Below are 14,653 nucleotides of genomic sequence, written 5' to 3' on the forward strand. Positions count from 1 at the left end.
AGATACACACCAAAATCCAGAAATGGAAAGTGTCACTGTGTTGTTTAAGGATGTGACTGAATTGCAAGTGGAGTCATTTCATGCTGAGGTTTAGAGGAAGAGGATGGTGTACAAGACACTGTCACTCTCCTGTTTTGCTCAGAGGTCGCTGGGTCTGAGCTAGGTTTTAGGAGCTGCAGTGTTGCTGGAGAGAATCCAGGGAATCACAGTAAAGAAATGACCCTAAATCCAGAAAAACTCAAGTAGCATGAGTCTGCTTGGAGGAGCAGGAGAAACCCTGTCACTGGAGGCTTTCAGAAGCAGGGCTGAAAACCCCAGTCAGAAATGTCATACATGCATCTGGTTTTGCACTGAGGAGGAGAGACCAGGTAGGGGACTTCCAAGCCACCTTTCTCCATTTTATTGTGCATGAGCAGAGCTCTGCTGGGAGGGAACAACTGAGATTCAGAATAGATATCGGGAAGAAATTACTTAAGGTGAGTGTGGTGGGAAACTGGAACAGGTTGCCCAGCAAGGTTGTGGGTATCCCCTCCCCGAAAGCATTCAAGGCCAGGCTGGATGGGGCTGGCCCTGGTCAAGAGGGAGATGTCCCTGACTATAGCAGGGGGTTGGAAGCAGATAGTCTTAAATGTCCCTTCCAACCAAAGCATTCTATGATTCTATGTCACAGTGGGAAGAAGAGAGAAGACAAGGACGAGGATAGGAGGGCCGGCACAATTGTATCCAATATCATTTAATGGTTGAGACCCTCTCTTCCTGTAGAATATACAGGACTTGAAGCAATGGCAAAAATGAGGCAATGATATGGCTTTTTTACTTCTTATTTCTTCTTTGAGGCATCACTTCCGTGCAGCAAACTTTGAAGACTTGTCCATCTTTGGAAATAATAAACCTGCCTGGCTTACGAAGTGGTTGACTTCTGGAATGCCATTGAGACTGGCAAATCTCCCTACTGCTCGCTTCCCCATCAGATACAATGAGGATGTGTTAATTCCACAGTTGCATGAAATAGCCAGAGGTCTGAAGCCTCAATGGCCAGGGATGGGAAAATTAAATGCTGAAAAAATCGAAAAAAAAAAAATAATAACGTGCACAATTTTTTGCCTCTTAAAAATTAAAATTAAAGCCAGGTGGTGGCACTCCCACAGACAGACATCACCTGTGGGTCCCCAAAGTGGAATGGCTGCACAATTGAAACATGAGTCTCTTTTTGGCAGAGGTTTTCATAAAAGCTCATCAGTTCTGGTGGGAGCCGTAAAGACCATTCCCATGAGGTGCATTTGCATCCAAGTAGAGCTTTGGTTTGTAGCAGCTCCTTTTTCCTGGCAATATCTCTGAAAACATGTGCCAAGAAGACACATAGCCATCCCACTGAGAGAAGAAGCACAAATAGCATTATGTTTTAATGACCATCCTGTGTGTTTCTGAGAACAAGGCCTGCTTGGCCTCTAAGAGACTGCTTGTCTTTGAGGATAATTGTCTTCAAACTGGCATTGCATCTGCAAAAAAAAAAAAATAGCTAAAAGAGAGCAATTGGGGAAATATGTCATGATTATTCAAAAAGGCCAATTAAATAAATGTTGGCTTAGTTTTCCCTTAGTGAGTACGGTTCTTGGGTCCACGCTTTGTTTTGATGCATGTGGTATCTGCAGCCACGTGAATCAGTTGAACTGAAGCCCCGAGTTCTTGAAAGACCAACTCCTCTTTAAAGAAACAGAAAAGCTTCTTAAAGAGAAAGAAAAGTATAAGTGATCTAAAGCAGTTAAAAAATGCCTGCTTAAAAAGTTTGGTATGTTTTAACTCTTCAGCTTCCTAATTAAAAGGAAAACTGACTTTGGACAGGCTGCTTCACTAAATACACTATTCCCACAGTGGGACTGGGGGCTTTCCACTTCATCTTCCTGTAAGAGCACACAGTGTTGCTGTGGCCCCCACTGCATTTGGGGTGGCATGGTTACAAGGGGCCCAGTGCTTCTTGCTGGCTGGGTACCAGCAGTTACCCCAGTATAAGGATATATAGAGGACGCAAACACATGGTGAGCCTACTAGGGTAGTCTTGTTTGGTAACTAGCAATGGCACATTGGCTTGGAAAACAAACAAAGGGATGTTAATCAGATCTTTGCTTTCCACTGAACATTTGCTTCACTCCAATAGCTGGCAGACTTTGTTAACCGGTTTCATTAAAAGCCACACTCTCAGTTAAAGGCTGAGAAGATCCTGATGCAACAAAGGGAAAGCTTCAGCAGAAACTGAGAAAACAAAAAGCCTGTGGCCCAGGCAGCTTTTCTAAGAGGAGTGGAAGCATGAAGGCTCAGCAGGAAGGGGCAGAACATCAAATGTTTGGAAGCATGGACAGAGGAGAGGAGGAAACCTTGGCTGGCCAGCAGCCCAAAACAAGGGGAGAGGATTTGGAAAGGTTGAAAGGAGAAATGGGACGTAAACGCACCAGGTGTGGTGTTTGGGAAAGGGAGAAGTGTTCTACCTGCAGCACAGCCTGCAGCTGCTCTGGTGACAGTAGTTTGCCACAGCTGTATGCTTAGTTTCCACTTAGTTTCCACCTTTTCTGACCTAATAGTTACATAACTGGCCACATTCTTCTAAAGTCAAATAGTTAGAGAGTCACAGTATAGATCTCCTATAACGCAGTTTCCCCCAGATGAAGAAAGTACGATAGACAATGCCAAATAAGTGACCAAGAAGTTAAAGAAGGAGGTATTTGTGGAAATCCCTGTGCTTTTTCTTTTTTTTTTTAACTATGCTCTGGGAGTTTCTAAGTGGTATAATTCCTTCCTGACAAATGAGACGGAACAGATCAGTCATTGAATTGTCCCATCTGCGCACGCATATACCACCAAACTCCTGCCAGACTTGAGAAGAGCAGAGGGACAACTAAGTCTTTAAAAAAGGGACCTTGGAGCCCTCTTTTTTCTTCTTTTTTTTTTTTTCTACACTTGTCACCACAGTTTCATCTTTCTCTAAAAGGCAAACCACGGTTGATTTTCAACTAGACTGCAGCAGAGGCAGTATTTTATCTGAGTCACCAGAGCCATCTGTTTCAGACAAATATTTTAATGAATGATTTATCTTGTTACCGTTACACCATTTCTTTATGCTCATGTTTAAGGATAAGTCATGTAATAAAAGGAAGGATGGCCTCAGAACAGCTCACCCTTGTGCCTCACTCGTTTTGAACGGCTTCAAATATTACCGTGGCCCGTGGTCAGCTTTACAGGCTGTGTTAGAAGCATAGTTTGAAGTTCAAAATGAAACATTTTTGGCTTCCTGAGGAGTTGCAAACAATTTCGCCTCACATCCTTGTGTCTCGTTCAGGAAATAGGAGTGCTATTTGGAGGCAGGGATTCCTCAGAGTGCTGATGACTGCCTACTTCAGGTGGCACTTGGCTGATGCTCAGTTTCCACAGTCAGCATGGCAAGCTCCTCTCTTCCTATCTAGAAGTCTCCCTAGTGTCTCCCATCTGGTCTCATGCACCTCATGTGATGCCACATGTAGGATACCGTCTTGCTTGGTTAAGCTCTGTACAAACAGACTGGCTGCTGGTGGGTTTCCTTCTCCAGGGAACGACCTTTTGTCACCGCTCCGTGATGGTGTGATTTTGATGAACAGACACTGGAAACTTGGAATTTCCATGGGGACTTAGAGCCTTCATTTTTTGCAGCCCAGAATTGTGGTAGGAGGATGCCTGGCAGGGCTGGAGTGCTCCTGTGGCTGCCAGCCTGGCTGGGCTGATTGTGCTGGCAGCAGTATTTCTATTTGGGAACATGGGGCATGCCAGGCTATTAAACACCAGAAGAAACTGAATGTATGTGTACATCCATTGCTTTCTAAGCCAAATCCATGGGCAGTAGATGGGGTCATCGGTGCTATTCATCCAAAATCACGCAGTTTGTCCAAAACAACACAGCCAGGTAGAGACTGTGTTGTTGCACCAGCTTAACAGTGAGATGTTGAACAAAAAGCAAGATTTGGGGCTGTGTATGCTGAACCATTGGGTTCAGATGGAGTAAGTCCAAGCAGTGTACTACGCCAGTCCCAACATGGTTGCCTGTGACAACATAAAAATTGCTGGTGTAAAGATCAGGCTGGGGCTTGACAGTGTTTCAGTTTGGTTCTAAACAGATTTATCAGTGCCTTGTTGTGGCTGAGCTTGGGACAGCACATAGTCCATTTAAACTTTGTGGATATAAGCTAATGAGTGAAGTCAGAATGAGAATATACTCACCAGAGTATGTCTAGTTTGAAAAGCCTTGCTGCTCACCTGCATCTGCCAGAGATGGACATGTGGGCACGATGGGCCTATATACAGTAGGAGAAGCATAGAATTAGCTAAGTAACTAGAATTAATAGAAAGCTTCAGATACGTTTTTTAATTTTTTTTTTATTTTTAACAGAAACCACGGTTCTGCTCTGATTTTATTCTAGCTGGGACACTCTCCAGAAGCACCCATCTATCCCAGGAGTTTGGGGCATTTCCAGCTGCTTCACAGCCAGTGTTTACTGCTACACCCACAGATACAATCCCAAAATCTTGGCCGTAGTTTCTAAACACTGATGAAAACACACATGTGCTGAAAGGCTTAGCCTCTTTTACACCAGGATGATGCAGCTCCCTCTATATATCTACTAGTATCTGCATTACTATCAGATAAGGAAGTTAAATTATGCTTCTGATTTGTCAAGATTATTCTGCAAGGTCTCCTTCAAGGCTGGTAACAGCTCCTCCCAATTTAGCATTGTTCACTTAGTCTATCTTCAAATATTACATCCAACTAAGTGATTTAAAGACAACTGGCTCTAAAATGGAGCCCTATGGAACTCCACTTGTGTCTGATTTAACACCACTTACTATAACCCTTTGAGCTGAACCCACCAGCCAATTAATCACCCATCCCATTGTGTTTTTGTCTAGCTGTATGTTGGACACATACAACTTCCCCAGAGGGGAGCTGTAAGAAACAGTACTGAAAGCTTTGCTGAGATCAGTAAAGATCACATCTACAGCTTTCCCTGGGTCAACTATGTGAGCAAGCTTATTGTAAAAGGAGCTGACTGAGGTCATTAAGCAAGACTTTCCCCATGTGAACCCATGTTGGCTGTGACCAGTGACTGATTGTCTTTCCGTTGTTTTTCAGTAACTCACAGATCAATCTTCTCCATAATTTTACCAGGCACTGAAGAGAAACTGAGAGACCTGTAATTTCCAGGGTCTTCTTTCTTGCCCTCCCTTTAGGAGGACTGGGACAATGTTTGTCAGCTTACAGTCGACTGGAACCTCTCCAGATTCCCAAGGCCATTGAAAAGTAATTCAGAGAGATCTCATGATGACAGCAGCTAGTCCTTGGAGTACCCTGGGATGAATCCCCTTGGCCCCACAGACGAATATGCATCCAGCTGCAGCAGCAAATCCAAAAGTTTGAGGTTGTGTGGGAGTTTATTGTTACTGTAGTCACAGTCTTCCAGCTCAGGGCTCTGAGAGTACCAGAGTCAGTCAGTGCCTGAACAGCAACTGCCACTCTGCCCTTCCCACCCTGACAAACTCCCCTCGGTTTTGTGGTTTTTTTTTCACATAGTCTCATATGCTATGGAATATCCCTTTGGTTAGTTTAGGTCAGTTCTCCTGGTCTGTCCCCTCTAAGTAAGTTCCCTGTGCCCCCCAAGTCCCTCTTGCTGTAAGGACAGTACAAGGAACTGAGAAACTGAGGGAACATCCTTGGCACTGTGCAGCAATGCTAGGCAACAAGTAGAACATCATTGTGTTATCAACATTGTTTTTCTCCTAGAGCCAAAACATAGCATCAGACCAGTCAGCATGAAATAATAAATAAATGAAACCTCTATCCCAGCTGAAACTAAGACAATATCCACCCTTTACTCCAATTACCATTCTCACCCTGTGGTCCCACAGGTTCCTATACATCCCAACTAATTGCTATCACCTATCTTGCACACCTGTTATTCTTGTGGGCCATCCCTATATGGTGTCTGTGGAGTTCATTTAGTCCATGGCATTTGGCTCCATCTGTCTCTCAGGGCAGGAGGAATGATGCACTGTGTTGGATTACTGAATTCTGGCTGCATCAGAATTCATTCTTCTTTAATATGAGCGGTTCTTGCTATAATGCTGTTGATAGGACATTTAACAAGCAGAGTAATGATGGCATGCAGCATTATGTAGCAACTAACATCATGCAGTTTAAAATATGAGCTGTTGTCACCCAGCAACAAAGCAGCCTGAGCTACACAGCAGACATCCCCATCCTTCAGCATTACCCACCTCATGCACTCAGGTCCTTGATCAGAAGCAGTCCCATGGAGGATCTTGCCTCTGCCCAAGGCAGGAATACCCGGACTGTCTGGCCCAGCACATCCCTCACATGCACCCCAGCACTCTCTGCCCTTCCACAGTGGTATGGGGTTTGACCGGGCAGGGCCAGCTTGGCTGGAGATCCCCGGGTGCTGGCAGACCAGGTGGCATTTGCTGGATGTGTGTCCCCGTGTTTGACTGTCCCAGGGCCCACTGCTCTCGGTGCAGTCCCTCACAGTCCGTTGTACTGCTCGACTTCCCAGAGGCCGGCGCGTGACAGCACCTGTGCTGTGCCCACCCCGTGCCATGCTCCTTGCCTTAGAGTGTCTATAGGTTATTTCAGAAATGAGTCCTGTTGTCTGACTCAGTCCTTTCCAGGATGCCACGTCCCACAAGATTTGCTTTTCAGGGCCCAGGGTAGGATTTGGGGCGGGTGCACGGACTGCAGGAGACGTTTTCAGCCATCCAGTGGTTGCTTCCACCATGGTAAGCACGTGGTGTTTGCTATGGCGAATCTGTGGGAGTGTGATATAATGCTCCTGCCAGGGCTCCCTGTGTTTCTGTCAGCCACCATCCTCCGTACCAAAGAGGCTTTCTGCTTCACTTGCTTAATTACAGAGCGTGTTTCACATACATAGACACCATTCAATCTCTGCTCTCTACAGCTAAGAATCTAGAGCTTGACTGAAACAGAAAGCCATTACACTGATGTTAGAACTGTTGTTACTACTTCCTTTTGAGAGATAATACAAATTTAATATGAGCTTTCGCCACTAAATGAATGAATGAACAAATTAATGAATGACTAAAAGAACATGACAACTGAAAAGGTTGTTTACTCAGCCATCTTACTTCCAGAGCTATCAATCTATGAACTACCAACTAATGAAGCTGTCCCATCAGCTGCACCTGCACTGTGAGAGCTGCAGCTGCATGTTGGGCAGCAATGGTGGTGTCAGGATGGCTGCTGCCATCATGGCCATCGCGAAGGATGCGCTATGGTATGACAGGGTGGCCTGAGGAGCCTGCAGCTCTGGTGCTTCTGGAAGCCAGGGAAGCTCCTGCCATGGTGGGCCAGGTGTAAAGCTGGGTGCCAAGAATAGCAGAGTGCTGTTCTCTGAATCAAAAGCAGAAGTTTCTGCAGATGGTTCTCTTTCCTTTGTCTCTGCTTGCCTGAAGTTTGCACTTGCAGCCATTTCTCCGATGAGACGGTCTTCATCCTGTCAGTCAGCAAGCAAAATCCAATGAACCATCTGGGGGCTGTGGTGGGAGATGCTGAAACATCACCATGGTGCCCATGTATTATCACAGTGATGTCATCGTGTGGTGCCTAGGGCCTGGGTGGCTGCAGCAGCTCAAGACAATGTTGTCAAGATGCCAAGTACCATTTGCTGATGGCATAAATGGAGGTGTGCAGCCCCCCTTTTCTTTGGTGTGGTTCCAATGCTTTTGTTTTATATTTTGGAAATCTAGAAATTAACCCAACAGAATCAGTGATGTTCTGGAAGCTGTTTCAATCACATCCCTTTCTACAGGATCAAATGCTTTATCCGCAAAGGAAAGGTTTGTTGTAGAGATGGTGTCGGGATGCAGGACTGGGGTGTATGCTATGTTTGATGACTATGCTAAGCTAGGAGGAGCTGTTCACTCCCTTGAGGGTGCAGAGAAGTCTTGACAATGGGCAGTCCCCAATGACATGAAAGCTGAACAATAGTGAGTGTTGGATTCTGTGCCTGGGATAGGGCAGCCCTGTGGAAAGGGATGTGGGGTTGTGGCTGTTGGCAAGTTGAATGTGATCCAGCAGCATGCCCTGGCAGCCCAAAGGGCCAACTGTACCCTGGGGTGCACCAGGCCCAGCACTGCCACTGGGCAGGGGGAGGGCTTGTCCTGTTCTGCTCTGTGCTGTGCAGCCTCATCTCCTGCACTGGGTGCAGCTGTGGGTGTCACAACGTAAGGAAGACTTAAAACTATTAGAGAGTATACAAAGACAGGCTGCAAAGATGATGAAGGGTCCGGAGGGCAAGGTGTATGAGGTCCCATAGAGTGCTCAACACAGAGCAGAGGAGCTGAATGGACCCCTCGTGGTGGCTGAAGCCCCTCTCAGGGAGCGGAGGGGCAGTGCCGAGCTCTGCTCTGTGTGACAGCGACAGGACCCTTTCAGACACAGGGTTTGGATTTTGCATTATCTGGAGAACCAGCCCGTACTATGGATGTTTTTTCTCTGACCTGGAGGAGGAAGCAACAGGACACATCAGAATTCAAGGGTGATGTTTTAGGAAGTCTTGGCTGTTTTAAAGCCCAGCAAGTGGAAGAACTTTCATTTAAAGGCAGAAAGTAGAAGCAGAATGCAAGAGCTGGGTGTTAAAGGTGCAGAATAGAGCTGCTGTCCCCTGATCAAGGCAAATTGATGTGGGAATGCTTCTCCTGGTGTGCCACTGGGTAGCAACCACCTGTAGCATGGAGAGCTCAAAAAAGCTTTGGGAGTGAGATATTTTGGAGGCAAAAATCCCTTTTTATCTGGCTAAGGAGGAACTATAAAAGCAGGAAAGATAGGGCACTTTCCACTGAAGGTTTTGTTTTCACGAGCTCTGCTGCCACTTTGGATTCCTCACCATGCTGCACAATACCATGCTTCCAATTAAAAGCTTAGGTCCTTTAGACAAGCAATTAAGTGCTAGTCCAAGCGTGCCCTCAGACCTGTCAATACAAATACTAGGATGCTGATGAGCTGCAGTGAGGAGGAGGAGGAGGATTTATGCTCCAAATGGCTTGCAGTGCCTACCTCTCTTTTTTTTTTTTTTTGTCTAATTTTTAAGTCAAAGGCTAACATTGCCACTAGGAAAGCCACAGCCAGAGCTCACATTCAGCTCTGAAAACAACAGCAAGTTGTTTGCTTTGCCCAGAACAAATTCAGCATAACACAACAGTAATGCCTGCCTGTGGTATGGGCTGACATCGCTACAGCATCTGCTTCCATAGGGCACCAAAGTGGCTGCAAATATGCTCCTCCTGGCAGCACCCATCTTTAGCCAGTAAGTGCATCATCTACCATAAATAACAACGTCATAATAATTGAGTTTATGTGCTGAGGGTGCAGTGTAACTGTGAAGGAGTCAAAAGCTGCTGTTATTTTTGTTTTCCTCACCACTGTGCAAGTACAGCAAGACAGATTTAGGCATCTCCAGCATGTGAGCCTCTTGTTCATCCTCTCTGTTGGCATCAAAACAAATGGAATATATACTTCCATCACCAGGAAAAAGCACTTTTTCCCCAGCAGTAGGTGAGAGACTGATAGAGGACTAAAACAGGGGTTCATGCTGCTCAAGGGCTCGTGTTGTATTCCCTCTTGTCAACGAGGAAAGCGAAGTTTGTAGGCGAGCAGAAAATCGCTTCTACCTTTCTGAGCAGGGATGCTCAGCAGAGATGCAGCAGCACTTATAATCTCAGCATCACGTCACTCTGTGGAGGCCCACAGGGTTCACGGGTGGCTGCCTGGTGGGGCACCGCTGCCACTGGGTGGGCTCATCCCTGATCCCACTCTTGGCCGTCTCATCCCAAAGTGGCCATCAAAGGGATGGCACAACGGGGCAGCTCTGCTCCCAGCTGGGGGGCCCAGCTCCGCCTCAAGGCCCTCTGCTAACAGTAATTCCCTGAAGGGATAATCAAGAAGCACACCGCTTGGCTTCAAAACATACAATATACTTTATTGCCTGCTAGATAATCAAAGTGAGGAGTAAACACCATAGCTGGAAAAAGCAGAAAATGACCAGGAGAAGGAAAAGAATATCCAGTCACCAAACAAGTTATCAGGCAATAAACCATACACAATATAAATAATCTGTTTCCCAAACAACTAGATCTTTATTTTGCTAATGGCCATTATATCGTTAATTATCAGTAGTAAAATCTCTGGATTTCATTTTCTACACAGCATTAGTAGTAAGAAATATATAAGGGACTCTGCAGAAAGCAATACAAAGGAGTTATATACACAGGCACCTTCTGTGGAGCGAGAACAGAACCTCACCTAGGGAGGAGGGGCTATCTACAAAACAGAAGACCATGGGAATACAATAGTAGCTCAGACTCAGTTCGGCTGCCACCTTCCCACGAGGCAGGTCAGCCAACTTATGTATACATATATATTTTTATATAGATATATAGAGAGATTTATAATTTTAAAAATAATGTGAACTACCTGTAGTTCCTAGGCTAATTTTAAAGAGGCAGTGTACCTTTCTGAAGCTTTGTTTTCAGGAAGTATATTAAAAATGGTATATAAAAGACTAGCAGACCCAAGCTCGTGTATCAACAACCGGTATCCTCCCTCAGAATTTTCTTCTAACAACACCACAGTTGCCATCCCCAGTGATGGCAATGCTTTCAGTCATCTAGATTGCTATTTATGTTGCTACCGCTAAGTTTGCTCGATTATAGTGTTAGTAATCATCGATTATAAATAGCAGTAATGCTGCAACACACTGCAGAGCCTGACCACGTTATGAAGACCTAGTCTGTATGTGCATGCAGAGTTTTGTTGCCTAATCTGAAAGAGCATTTTCTGTACAAAATGCTTCCCCTGTCAACCCCCCAGCATTCCTCCAAAGGGCCACTTCCATCCGCCTAAGGAAGACCCAATACCCAAAGTGTTTCTAGAGGCCTCTTCCCAACCCAGTGATGACATCTGGATTCCCCATTGCTCTGCCTCATGCAGCACCCCAATGGTGAGGAGATGGCTTTGGACTGAGTACACCAATGACAGTGTGGCAGTACACAAACCGTTTTCCATAGTAAGCGTGACGTTTTGCTAATGGAGCATAACCATGCCTGCTTTTAGAGAAGAACTTCCAGAAGGAGCAGGATGTATTTGCAGTACTACAAAATGAAGGGTCGTCTGTATTTAAAAACATACCTGGCATTAAAATCAGCATCGTGCCAGGCAACCACATCCTTGCTGAACTCAGTATTAGCCTTGGCATCGGGTTACAAAAGAACAGAGCTAGAAAATCCCTGACTGCTATTGCACCATGCCTTTCAGAAGCAATCTCAGCCCGACAGCAGCAGGAGGTGCCCTCCGCATCCCATCAAGCACTGAAGCTGAGCACATAGGGGTGGGCTGCGAGAAGAGAGGAGCACACAAAAGTGAGGCCCTGACCTGTATCATGCTGCTGCAAGGCTTAAGGTCTTCTGCCTATGCAGTTAAAGCCACTGTGAGGAGACCTGCTGAAAACTCAATCACTCCAGTTCTTGCATTATCACAGAGCATCGCCATGTCTTATTTAAAGACCTTCCTCTGTGCTTGGCATAAGGCAGATGGATGTGTGAGCATTAGGGAAGGGAGATCTGGTACCTCAACAAGCAACTGCAGGGTCAGTGCTTGCTGTTAGTTCTGTAACTTCTCTTCATCTCTATGGGTGGCCTGCTCAGCGGCAGGGAAAACACGAGCAGCACCCTGCTATGCTGGAAAGGGAAAAGCAGGCAGATTTTGAAAGAGAGGTGCTCGCATTGGGTGTAAAACCAACTGAAGCTTCACCTTCACTATCTGTTTTTTGACTGCTGAGGAGAAAGGTAAATAGCGGTGCCCAAGTTGATCCGCTGCAATCTACACTCAGCTGTCACTTTTGACCCTGCTGATCCCCAGTTCGGCTTACCCTGGTTGGGGCTGCAGAGCAGCGTTAGGAAACCCATGGAAGGACGAGGGATTACAAGGCCATTGCAGCCAGAGAGAAAGGCTTCTCCAGGCATCACTGAGGATTATGTTGATAGTGAAAGCCAGAGACTGCTGACGTGGTGCATAATTTGCAACTAAAACAAAGCTTGATAGGCACCCACCATATTTAACAGTTCATATGTGAACCTGGGAGCCAAAGATTCTCTGCACACTGCAGTCCTTGCCAGGGCTGGAAAAACAAGCCAATTCCTTCTACACACATCATTTCCTCCTATATAAAGCCATTTATCTGACTCACAAGCTGTGAATCACATCTTATGAACTGCTCAGGTGTACCAGCTTTCCTTTAAGCCAACAGATTCTTTGTCACTTAATGTGCTGACACTGTCAGCTACTGCGGAGAGGTGTCTGAGGAAATGTCAGCCTATGTCCAGTGGGCACCCACACTGGATTTTTTCAAAGGCTCTTACTGCAGTCAAACAGCCTTGGGTCCCTCACCCACCTCTACTCCTCGCAACATTCATGCCCACGTAAGGGCCAGGCAGAACCCTTAGAAAGTGAACAAGGAGTTCAGTGTTTCTGGTCCTTCAGCCTGTTCCCTACCATGGTTTCACTTAACGTAGCCCTTGGATGCAGTGCCCAGACCCTGATTTTATTCCTTCCTTTGGCCTGGATGTCAGCACTGGGTGTGCCCCACCAAACACAGCGTGGCCGAGGGGCAGCACCTGGTGATCATGTCATGTCTCCAGCAGGACCTGCACCTCGCTGCCCTTTCTCGTTGCAATGGCAGGGCCAGCGACAGCATCAGCAGCACAGGGCCAGCGAGGGGCTACAGAAGGCTGCAGTGGCTTTCCCGCTCTAGGCTGTGTGGATGAAGAGTGGGAGCTAAGCTCAGGCAGACCAGAAAGGCTGCATGCAGGCATGGCCTTCATCCAGCACTTGGGCCAGTGGTGTGGAAGAGGCATCCCATTGAGAGGCCAGGTCGGACTCAAGGCTGGACACAAAGCTGGCTGCTGGGACCCCTCCGGAGGCCCAGCAAAATGCCTGCTGCTCAGCCTGGCAGTGGCCATGAGAGGACAGCCCAAAGGTGTGGGAGTGTTCTGGCAATCACCAGTGTCACGGTGCAGCTGATCACGAGCACTGCCCCGTGAGACATTTGGTTCCGTGTCTGGTTCCACCTTGCAGTAGTATGGCTTTAAGGACTGATCTGTAGCACCCGCACAAGGGTACTGAGGAAAAAGCTGACAGGTTTGCTTTTGTGTTTTTGTTTGTTTGTGTTTTTTTTTTTTTTTTTTTACTGTCAGAACTCTGTAACAACAAACTGAAGGCAACTGCTAGATAGAAAACACAGCGCTGGGAGAAAGGTTGCTTTGAACCTCTCTGGTATGGCTATTAACGGACAACCTGACAAACCACTCAGGAGAAGAGGTTTTTGAAGGCATGTGGGAGTCCCGTGGCTAGTGATCATGCTGGGCTGGCGCTCTGCGAAAAATCTCACCTCAGATCTTATCTAATCGTTATTTTTAATGTCATGTTGACAAAAACAACATACTTAACTGGCATCTTCTGAAGACGCAGTCTTTTTTTACATATCATATCCTAAAATTTTGTACTCGGGCACTGTAGAAGTAAGGGTGGATTCCACAACCATCTTTCTCAGCTTAACCTGTCCTGAGTTAGAGAAGCGCTCCACATGACGCCTCCATGTCCCTGTGACTCCATGCCAGATAAACACCCCCAATATCTTGTCCCTCCCCAATGAAGGATGAGTTGAACATCAGGGCAGGATGCTCGGTTTTCTACCTTGGCTTGCTGTTTAGCCAGCAGAGCACACAAGCATGTGTTCTGTCAAGAATCAATTTATATCTTCCTGACAAGCCACTATGAGCCTCTCTACTTTCACGAGGAACACCTGGAGAATGGCACACCAAGAAGGGCGCAGAGCAATGGCCACTGTGCAATTTCAGAAGCTGTCATGGAGAGCTTTTGCCCCACACTGTTTGATCTTGAAAAATGTTGGCCACACTGCTAGAGAGTTGATAATGAGCAAGAAAAAGAAAACCCAGCACTGACAAGCTAGTCAGGTTCTTGCTTAGAGCTTGCAGGGGGCGGCCATTCCAAGGGCAGATGCTTTTAAACTTGCTACAAGCAGCACTAAGAATTAATTGATCTACATAAAATATGGCTCTGCTTCAAAAGGAAAAGAAAGTAAGACAGACGGGACCCTGGGATATTGTAAACAGGTACTCACAAACATCAAGCTGAGACATCATTAGGAAATGCCAGCATTACTGTGAAGATGACTTGTGACATTTTTTTTCACATATTATGATTGCCCAAAGAGATGACCTCAGATAAACAGGTTGCTCTCAGCTGGTGATGAAGGGGAAGTAATACAACGACACCAACAGCAACCAACTTCCAAAGAGTGAAGGAAACAAACAGCGGTGGCGGCACCAGGCTGCTGCTCATCTACGACCAGCCGTGGGAATCCATCTGTTTATCATTTCTGAAGTGAACAGCTATTTTAACAGCTTGCTAACCTGCCTTCACCATAGAAACGCGAGTGGCATAAGCAGGACCTGATGCACAGAAATGCTGGCTTTTCCTATGGGCTTGTCTGCACACCAGTTTATTGGTTTTGGCTTTTTTTAAAGT

Source organism: Cyrtonyx montezumae, unplaced genomic scaffold (genome assembly GCF_038088225.1).
Source record: "Cyrtonyx montezumae isolate F1298 unplaced genomic scaffold, pur_monq_1.0 scaffold_3, whole genome shotgun sequence".
Classification (NCBI taxonomy): Eukaryota; Metazoa; Chordata; class Aves; order Galliformes; family Odontophoridae; genus Cyrtonyx; species Cyrtonyx montezumae.